This window comes from Mobula hypostoma, unplaced genomic scaffold, assembly GCF_963921235.1.
Source record: "Mobula hypostoma unplaced genomic scaffold, sMobHyp1.1 scaffold_56, whole genome shotgun sequence".
In the NCBI taxonomy this organism is placed as follows: Eukaryota; Metazoa; Chordata; class Chondrichthyes; order Myliobatiformes; family Myliobatidae; genus Mobula; species Mobula hypostoma.
The window spans coordinates 359,433-369,755 of record NW_026948269.1 but is presented as its reverse complement, the minus strand read 5'-3'; the positions used below and the strand labels follow the sequence as shown (position 1 = coordinate 369,755).

At 45.5% G+C, this 10,323-nt stretch overlaps 1 non-coding gene across 1 annotated transcript; it reads left to right on the top strand.

The window, feature by feature from the left end:
• The first annotated feature begins 9,986 nt into the window (after positions 1 to 9,986).
• trnav-cac (transfer RNA valine (anticodon CAC)) lies at positions 9,987 to 10,059 on the top strand. The gene has a single exon. It is a non-coding gene; the product is annotated as a tRNA-Val (tRNA).
• The last annotated feature ends 264 nt before the right edge of the window (positions 10,060 to 10,323 follow it).

Here is a 10,323-nt window from a genome sequence, read left to right as displayed (position 1 = left end):
TTGTTTAGGCTCCAGTGTTTGGGACAAACTTGAAACTCAACGTTCAGTTATGATCAAATTTATTGTCATGGGCATCCAGGTTAAATGCCATGAACATTCGCATTTCTAGCAGCAGCGCATGGTATTTCAAACCTGAAAAGGTAAATTAAAGAAAGAATAGTTAATATAAATGATATATAATTTGCAGGAAAACATAAACGGATTTAAACATAAGGAGGTTCGTGGATGACGTAGACGGCGCAACGGGAGAATTAGCTGTTCGAAGCTATTGTCGCAGAGCGGTGGATGCGTTGTGGTTTCATCGGAGCGGAAATCTCAAATATTCCCATCCAGACAAACATCATGAGCAAATACCGTGTGCTGCAAAATTTCAAAACTACTTTAAAATGTTCAGTCGCTCTGTTTGACTTTCCTTGTGTTTTCTCTCCTTCCTAGTCTCACATTACAGACTCTCTGTACAAATTCTCCTCCATAATATTCTCGTTCACCCTCCCTCACTCTTTCTCTCCCCACCTCTCTTTCTCTCACACACACGTACACAATTTCTGTGATTCTCTTTCTTTTCTCTGTCTCTAGCAGTACCACAGCTACCCCACCTCCCCGTCAGTGGGCAAATGTTTGTGTTTCACACAGATTGTGTCGCGGTGGAAGCAGGTGGGGACATCGACACCTAAAATTTTCAGGACTTGATTCTGCGATCTGCCGGTGATATAGCATCGCAGGCACAAGTTAATATCTCACTGTTGGTATCGCACATCCCATTGCTATTAACGGACCAAGGAGAAGGACTGATCTAAATGCGAACATCTTGATTCTGCAAGAATGTCGAAAAGAATGGTTAAAACCTTCCTGTATAATGACGGTGATGCAGAGCAGCAAAAACTGGGTACCGTTTGCGTTTGAGACGAGATGACGGTGGATATCGCATATCGGTATAAAGTTGGGACCACGGTCCTTTTCGACATATGGAAGTTGCTGTGAATCCATGCAAACGTCAGAGGCAGATTTTTCACACTGAGTGGTGAGTGTGTGGTGTTCACTGATGGAGGCGGATACATAGAAACATAGAAACATAGAAACATAGAAAATAGGTGCAGGAGTAGGCCATTCGGCCCTTCGAGCCTGCACCGCCATTTATTATGATCATGGCTGATCATCCAACTCAGAACCCAGCCTTCCCTCCATACCCCCTGACCCCTGTAGCCACAAGGGCCATATCTAACTTCCTTTTAAACATAGCTAATGAACTGGCCTCAACAGTTTGCTGTGGCAGAGAATTCCACAGATTCACCACTCTCTGTGTGAAGAAGTTTTTCCTAACCTCGGTCCTAAAAGGCTTCCCCTCTATCCTCAAACTGTGACCCCTCGTTCTAGACCTCCCCAACATCGGGAACAATCTTCCTGCATCTAGCCTGTCCAATCCCTTTAGGATCTTATACGTTTCAATCAGATCCCCCCTCAATCTTCTAAATTCCAACGAGTACAAGCCCAGTTCATCCAGTCTTTCTTCATATGAAAGACCTGCCATCCCAGGAATCAATCTGGTGAACCTTCTTTGTACTCCCTCTATGGCAAAGATGTCTTTCCTCAGATTAGGGGACCAAAACTGCACACAATACTCCAGGTGTGGTCTCACCAAGGCCTTGTACAACTGCAGTAGTACCTCCCTGCTCCTGTACTCGAATCCTCTCGCTATAAATGCCAGCATACCGTTCGCCTTTTTCACCGCCTGCTGTACCTGCATGCCCACTTTCAATGACTGGTGTATAATGACACCCAGGTCTCGTTGCACCTCCCCTTTTCCTAATCGGCCACCATTCAGATAATAATCTGTTTTCCTATTTTTGCCACCAAAGTGGATAACTTCACATTTATCCACATTAAATTGCATCTGCCATGAGTTTGCCCACTCACCCAACCTATCCAAGTCACCCTGCATCCTCTTAGCATCCTCCTCACTGCTAACACTGCCACCCAGCTTCGTGTCATCCGCAAACTTGGAGATGCTGCATTTAATTCCCTCATCCAAGTCATTAATATATATTGTAAACAACTGGGGTCCCAGCACTGAGCCTTGCGGTACCCCACTAGTCACCGCCTGCCATTCTGAAAAGGTCCCGTTTATTCCCACTCTTTGCTTCCTGTCTGCTAACCAATTCTCCACCCACACCAATACCTTACCCCCAATACCGTGTGCTTTAAGTTTGCACACTAATCTCCTATGTGGGACCTTGTCAAAAGCCTTTTGAAAATCCAAATATACCACATCCACTGGTTCTCCCCTATCCACTCTACTAGTTACATCCTCAAAAAATTCTATGAGATTCGTCAGACATGATTTTCCTTTCACAAATCCATGCTGACTTTGTCCGATCATTTCACCGCTTTCCAAATGTGCTGTTATCACATCCTTGATAACTGACTCCAGCAGTTTCCCCACCACCGACGTTAGGCTAACCGGCCTATAATTCCCCGGTTTCTCTCTCCCTCCTTTTTTAAAAAGTGGGGTTACATTAGCCACCCTCCAATCCTCAGGAACTAGTCCAGAATCTAACGAGTTTTGAAAAATTATCACTAATGCATCCACTATTTCTTGGGCCACTTCCTTAAGCACTCTGGGATGCAGACCATCTGGCCCTGGGGATTTATCTGCCTTCAATCCCTTCAATTTACCTAACACCACTTCCCTACTAACATGTATTTCGCTCAGTTCCTCCATCTCACTGGACCCTCTGTCCCTTACTATTTCTGGAAGATTATTTATGTCCTCCTTAGTGAAGACAGAACCAAAGTAATTATTCAATTGGTCTGCCATGTCCTTGCTCCCCATAATCAATTCACCTGTTTCTGTTTGCAGGGGACCTACATTTGTCTTTATCAGTCTTTTCCTTTTTACATATCTATAAAAGCTTTTACAGTCCGTTTTTATGTTCTCTGCCAGTTTTCTCTCATAATCTTTTTTCCCCTTCCTAATTAAGCCCTTTGTCCTCCTCTGCTGAACTCTGAATTTCTCCCAGTCCTCAGGTGAGCCACTTTCTCTGGCTAATTTGTATGCTACTTCTTTGGAATTGATACTATCCCTAATTTCTCTTGTCAGCCACGGGTGCACTACCTTCCTTGATTTATTCTTTTGCCAAACTGGGATGAACAATTGTTGTAGTTCATCCATGCAACCTTTAAATGCCTGCCATTGCATATCCACCGTCAATCCTTGAAGTGTCATTTGCCAGTCTATCTTAGCTAATTCATGTCTCATACCTTCAAAGTTACCCCTCTTTAAGTTCAGAACCTTTGTTTCTGAATTAACTATGTCACTCTCCATGTTAACACAACAGGGTCTTTTAAGAAACTCTTGGATAGATACCTGTACATGGTGCTTAGAAAACAAATAATACGGTAGCGAAATTCTAAGCAGTTTCTAGTGTAGGTTGAAGGGTCAGCAGAATATTGTGACCGAATGGATTTAAATGAATATCTAGCAGTGAAGTGTCGTCCCTTTTATCTACCACGGGAGTAATCTCGGGTCATTCTTTTAGCGATTTACATTACACCTCAGGCCAACGTCAAGCAGGATTTATATGACCTGAGCAATGGGATCAATAGAACACAGAATATACAGCACAGTACAAACCCTTCGGCCCACAATGTTGTGCCGATCCTCAAGCCCTGCCTCCCATTTAAGCCCCCGCCTTAAATTCCTCTATATACCTGTGTAGTAGTCTCTTAAACTTCACGAGTGTATCTGCCTTCACCACAGACTCAGGCAGTGCATTCCACGCACCAACCACTCTCTGAGTAAAACAACTTCCTATAATATTCCCCTTGAACTTCCCACCCCTTACCTTAAAGCCATGTCCTCCTGTATTGAGCAATGGTGCCCTGGGGAAGAGGTGCTAGCTATCCACTCGATTTATTCCTCTTATTATCTTGTACACCTCTATCATGTCTCCTCTCACCCTCCTTCTCTCCAAAGACTAAAGCCCTAGCTCCCTTAATCTCTGATCATAATGTATACTCTCTAAACCAGGCAGCATCCTGGGAAATCTCCTCTGTACCCTTTCCAATGCTTCCACATCCTTCCTATAGTGAGGTTACCAGAACTGGACACAGTACTCCAAGTGTGGCCTAACCAGAATTTTATAGAGCTGCATCATTACATCGCGACTCTTAAACTCTATCCTTCGACTTATGAAAGCTAACACCCCATAAGCTTTCTTAACTAACCTATCCAGCTGTGAGGCATCTTTCAGGGATCTGTGGACATGTACCCACAGATCCCTTTGCTCCTCCACACTACCAAGTATCCTGTCATTTACTTTGTGCTCTGCCTTGGAGTTTGTCCTTTCAAAGTGTACCACCTCACACTTCACCGGGTTGAACTCCATCTGCCACTTCTCAGCCCACTTCTGCATCCTATCAATGTCTCTGTGCAATCTTCGACAATCCTCTACACTATCTACCACACCACCAACCTTTGTGTCGTCTGCAAACGTGCCAGCCCACCCTTCTACCCCCACAACCAGGACGTTAATAAAAATCACGGAAAGTACTGGTCCCAGAATAGATCATTGTGGGACACCACTAGTCACAATCCTCCAATCTGAATGTACTCCCTCCACCACGACCCTCTGCCTTCTGCAGTAAGCCAATTCTGAATCCATCTGGCCAAACTTCCCTGGATCCCATGCCTTCTGCCTTTCTGAATAAGCCTACCGTGTGGAACCTTGTCAAATGCCTTTCTAAAATCCATATAGATCACATCCACTGCACTACCCTCATCTATATGCCTGGTCACCTCCTCAAAGAACTCCATCAGGCTTGGTAGACACTATCTGCCCTTCACAAAACCATGCTGACTGTCCCTGATCAGACCATGATTCTCTAAATGCCCATAGATCATATCTCTAAGAATATTTTCCAACAGCTTTCCCACCACAGACGTAAGGCTCACTGGTCTATAACTACCCGGACTATCCCTACTACCTTTTTTGAACAAGTGGACAACATTCGCCTCCCTCCAATCCTCCGGTACCATTCCCGTGACAATGAAGACATAAAGATCCTAGCCAGAGGCTCAGCAATCTCTTCCCTCCCCTCGTGGAGCAGCCTGGGGAATATTCCGTCAGGCCACGGAGACTTATCAGTCCAAATGTATTTTAACAACTCCAACACCTCCTGTCCCTTAATATCAACATGCTCCAGAACATTAACCTCACTCATATTGTCCTCACCGTCATCAAGTTCCCTCTCATTGGTGAGTACTGAAGAGAAGTATTCATTGAGGACCTCGCTCACTTCCACAGCCTCCAGGCACATCTTCCTACCTTTATCTCTAATCGGTCCTTCCTTCACTCCAGTCATCTCTTTTTTTCTTCACATAATTGAAGAATGCCTTGGGGTTTTCCTTTACCCGACTCGCCAAGGCCTTCTCATGCCCCCTTCTTACTCTTCTCAGCACCGTCTTAAGCTCCTTTCTTGCTTCCCTATATTCCTCAATAGACCCATCTGATCGTTGCTGCCTAGACCTCGTGTATGCTGCCTTCTTCCACTTGACTAGATTTTCCACCTCACTTGTCACCCATGGTTCCTTCACACTACCATTCTTTATCTTCCTCACCGGGACAAATTTATCCTTAACATCCCGCAAGAGATCTCTAAACATGGACCACATGTCCATAGTACATTTCCCTGCAAAAGCATCATCCCAATTCACACCCGCAAGTTCTAGCCTTTACCCTCAGAATTTAACCTTTCCCAATTAAAAAGTAGTCCTGTCCTCTCTGATTCTATCCTTTTCCATGATCATTCTAAAGGCCAGGGAGCAGTGGTCACTGTCCCCAGATGCTCACCCATTGAGAGATCTGTGACCTGACCCGGCTCATTACCTAATTCTAGATCTAGTATTGCCTTGCCCCTAGTCGGCCTGTCCACATACTGTGACAGGAATCCGTCCTGGACACACTTAACAAACTCTGCCCCATCTAAACCCTTGGATCTAATCAGGTGCCAATCAATATTAAGGAAGTTAAAGTCACCCAAGATAACAACTCTGTTATTTTTGCACTTTTCCAAAATCTTCCTCCCAATCTGCTCCTCTGTATCTCTGCTGCTACCGGGGGCCTATAGAATACCCCCAAAAGAGTAACTGCTCCCTTCTTGTTCCTGACTTCCACCCATACTGACTCAAAAGGCGATCCTGCTGCAGTACCCACCCTTTCTGTAGCTGTAATAGTATCCCTGACCAGTAATGCCACCCCTCCTCCCCTTTTTCCGCCCTCTCTATCCCTTTTAAAGCACTAAAATCCAGGAATATTGAGAATAAACATGCACGAAACAACGCAACCTAACCCCTTCACTATCGTTTTGGGAGATTTTAACAAGGCAAGTCTGAAAAAAAGTAACCAGAGCAAATAACACACTGTACCATTGCTACACGATCATCAAGAATGACTACCGTGATATTCCACTCCCTCACTTCGTGAGGTTTGACCACATAGAGCTGTACTTCTACTCCCTGAGTATAGGCACAGACTAAAGACTGCAGCACCATCAATGAGGACAAAGAAGGTTTGGACAAGGGAAGCACAGGAACGCCTACAGATCTGCTTTGAATCGGTGGACTGGACTGTATTCAGCGATTCATATTTGGATTCGGATGTGTATGCTGCAGTTTTTACGGACTTCATTAAAACCTGTGTGGATGAGTGTGTGCCTACACAGACTTACTGTACATTCCCAAACCAAAAGCCGTAGGTGAACCAGGAGGTACGCTGTCTGCTGAAGGCTAGATCTATGGCATTCAAGTCCGGCAACCCAGGCCTGCACCAGAAAACCAGGTATGATTTCCGGAGGGCTATTTCAAGGGCGAAGAGACAATTTCGAAAGAAGTTGGAGGCGACATCAGATACATAGCAACTCTAGCAGGGATTGCAAGACATTACTTCTTACAAAACGATATCCAACAGCATGAATGGCAGCGGTGCTTCACTACCAGATGAACTCAACGCTTTCCATGTCCGCTTTGAAAGGGAGAACACAGCTACAGCTGTGAAGATCCCTGCTGCAACTGATAACACTGTGGTCTTTGTCTCAGAGGCCGATGTTAGACTATCTTTAAAGAGTGAACCGTGGCAACGCAGAAGGTCCCGATGGAGTACTGGTAAGGCTCTGAAATCACTGTTACGGGCAGAAGTTCCGACTTGCTTCAAAAAGGCAACAATTATGCCAGTGCCTAAGAAGAATAATGTCGGCTGCCTTAATGGCTATCGCCCGGTAGCACTCACATTAACAGTGATGAAATACTTTGAGAGGTTGGTTATGACTAGACTGAACTCCTTCTTCAGCAAAGACCTGAACCTATTGCAATTTGCATATCTCCACAATAGGTCATCGGCAGACGTAATCTCCATGGCTCTCCACATGGCTTTAGACCACCGAGACAACACAAACACCTACGACAGGATCCGGTTCATCGACTATAGCTCAACATTGAATGCCATTACTCCCACAATTCTGATTGAGAAGTTGCATAACCAGGGCAACTGTACCTCCTTCTGCAATCGGATCTTCGACTTCCTAACCGGAAGACCACTGTCTGTGCGGATTGGTAATAACAATCCTCGCTGATGATCAACACTGGCGCACCTCAGGGGTTTGTGCTTAGCCCACTGCTCTACTCTCTGTATACACATGACAGTGTGGCTAGCCACAGCTCAAATACGATCTACAAATTTGCTGAACAATACAACCCATCGTTGGGAGAATCTCAGAAGGTGACGAGATGGCGTGCAGGAGTGAGATATGCCAACTAGTGAGATGGTGCCGCAGCAACAACCTGGCACTCAACGTCAGTAAGACGAAAGAGCTGGTCAGGAACATACATAGAAACATAGAAAACCTACAGCACAATACAGACCCTGCGGCCCGCAAAATTCTGCCGAGCATGTCCCTACCTTAGAAATTACTAGGCTTAACCATAGCCCGTTATTTTTCTAAGTTCCATGTACCTATCCAAAAGTCTCTTAAAAGACACTAATGTTTCGCCTCCACCCGGTGACTGGCCGTTTTTCAAGCTGAGCACCCTGTTTATTACTCACATTTAACTTCGACGCGATGCACCTTTGACCTTACTCTCTGAAAGGCATGTGCCCGCGGGGCTGCAAACATTCTCCCTGTTTGCTTCTCTCGCTCCACACGCGTAGCCTCACTTCCCTTTGTTGAAGGTGCCTGAACAGGTGGTTTCTTTGTTGAATCAGGACATCACATGTCCAACACATTCCTGTCTTCCCAATTCAATTAACCAAACAGTGAAACAACGAACCCGACCTTTCCTGAAGCCATGCCTCAGAAACGCTGTAATTGCACCTCACCTTGGTTCGTTGTGCTGTCGATTAAGCTCAATGTTTACTTGTACCGGTGAATTGTTTCAGGCACACGCGAACAAAAGAGATATTAATCGTGGCCTCAATGGCCGCAAATTATATCGAGATGCTGATACCTCTCTCCCTCTCTCTCAACATGATGCTGCGTTCGTTGTGAACCGATTTATAGAATAATTCTCACATGTCCCGTGTTCACCGAGCCTCTGCTAAAGAGAGGACACCTCCCCCGATTCTACTGACGTGCTGAGATTCCGTTTCCAATGGTCAGATCCCTCTCGCTGCAATGCGATCCCTCCACTGCGACCTTTGATGTGATCTACTTGCCTGAAGGTTGTTGTTCCCAATATAATTTTCCTTCAAAATCGGTCGTATAACTGGTCTTTCATGTCTTTGTCTGTTTGCGATCCGACGGATCAGATTGGAACATGATCATCAGTGAGATATCAGTGTGATGGTGTGTCTGGTGTTAGTGCGGATTCGGTGTGACGATTGGCCGTGATTCATTACTCTACAACTGGTATCATCTCACAAGTAACTCCGGCTTGTAACGCGTCCTGTTGTCTATAAATGTATCGGCACATTGTTCAGTCACTTTCAATTAACTTGTACCCTGAGGTGATGAGAACGGACGAGAGAGACAGGGTGAGAAATCTTAAAGGCGCCGTTGAATTTAGTTCGTGAGCTGGAGCGCAACATTGTGGGAGGGGAAGGGGGAGATCCAAAATGATAGGAGAAGACAGGAGGGCGAGGGAGAAAAAGGAGAGAGAGAAGAATGCACACACACACACACACACACACACACACACACACACACACACACACACACACACACACACACACAGACACAGACACAGACACACACACACACACACACAGACACACACAGACACACACACACACACACACACACAGACACAGACACACAGACACACACACACACACACACACACACACACACACACATATGTGTGTGCATATATTCTTTTTCTCCCTCTCCTTTTTCTCCCTCTGTCCCTCTCGCTATACCCTTCGCTCATGGGCTTCCCCCTCCCCCTTTCTTTCTCCCTGGGCCTCCTGTCCCTTGACCCTCTCATATCCCTTTACCAATCACCTGTCCAGCTCTTGGCTCCATCCCTCCCCCTCCTGTCTTCTCCTATCATTTTGGATCTCCCCCTCCCCCGCCCACTTTCAAATCTCTTACTAACTCTTCTTTCAGTTAGTCCTGACGAAGGGTCTCGGCCCGAAACGTCGACTGTACCTCTTCCAAGAGATGCTGCCGGGCCTGCTGCGTTCACCAGCAACTTTTATGTGTGTTGCTCGAAATTCCAACATCTACAGATTTCTTCGTGTTTGCTGTTTGAATTCCTTGCTATATATAAGCAACATAGTTCAGTTACCTGTTACATGTCGCGCCCTGACCAGCACCCCACAGGAAATTGTTAATGCATGTAACTGTATATGTCGCATAAATGTAATAATTGTCACTGAAAGCGAAGAGGATCGGTGGGCAATGATTTGTTCTTATTGCTGTATTGCAGAGCAGGGTGGGGAGGGGGTGCCTCGGGTCATTTGCTCAATAGCGCAGAGTACTGAGCGTTTTGCACGGTTTCTGTGGTGTAGTGGTTATCACGTTCGCTTCACACGCGAAAGGTCCCCAGTTCAATCCTGGGCAGAAACATGGTTTGGGCTCCAGTGCTTGGGATGAAATTGAGACTCAACTTTTCAGTTCGGGTTCAAGTTTACTGTCATGGGCGTCCAGGGTCTAAGTACCATGAACATCCACTTTCCTAGCAGTAGCACATTGTATTTCAAACCTGACAATGGTAAAGTAAAGAAAGAAAAAATAATAAAAATGATAAATAATTTCCAGGAAAACATAAACGGATTTAAACATAAGGAGGTTCGTGGATGACATAGACGGCGCAACGGGAGAATTAGCGGT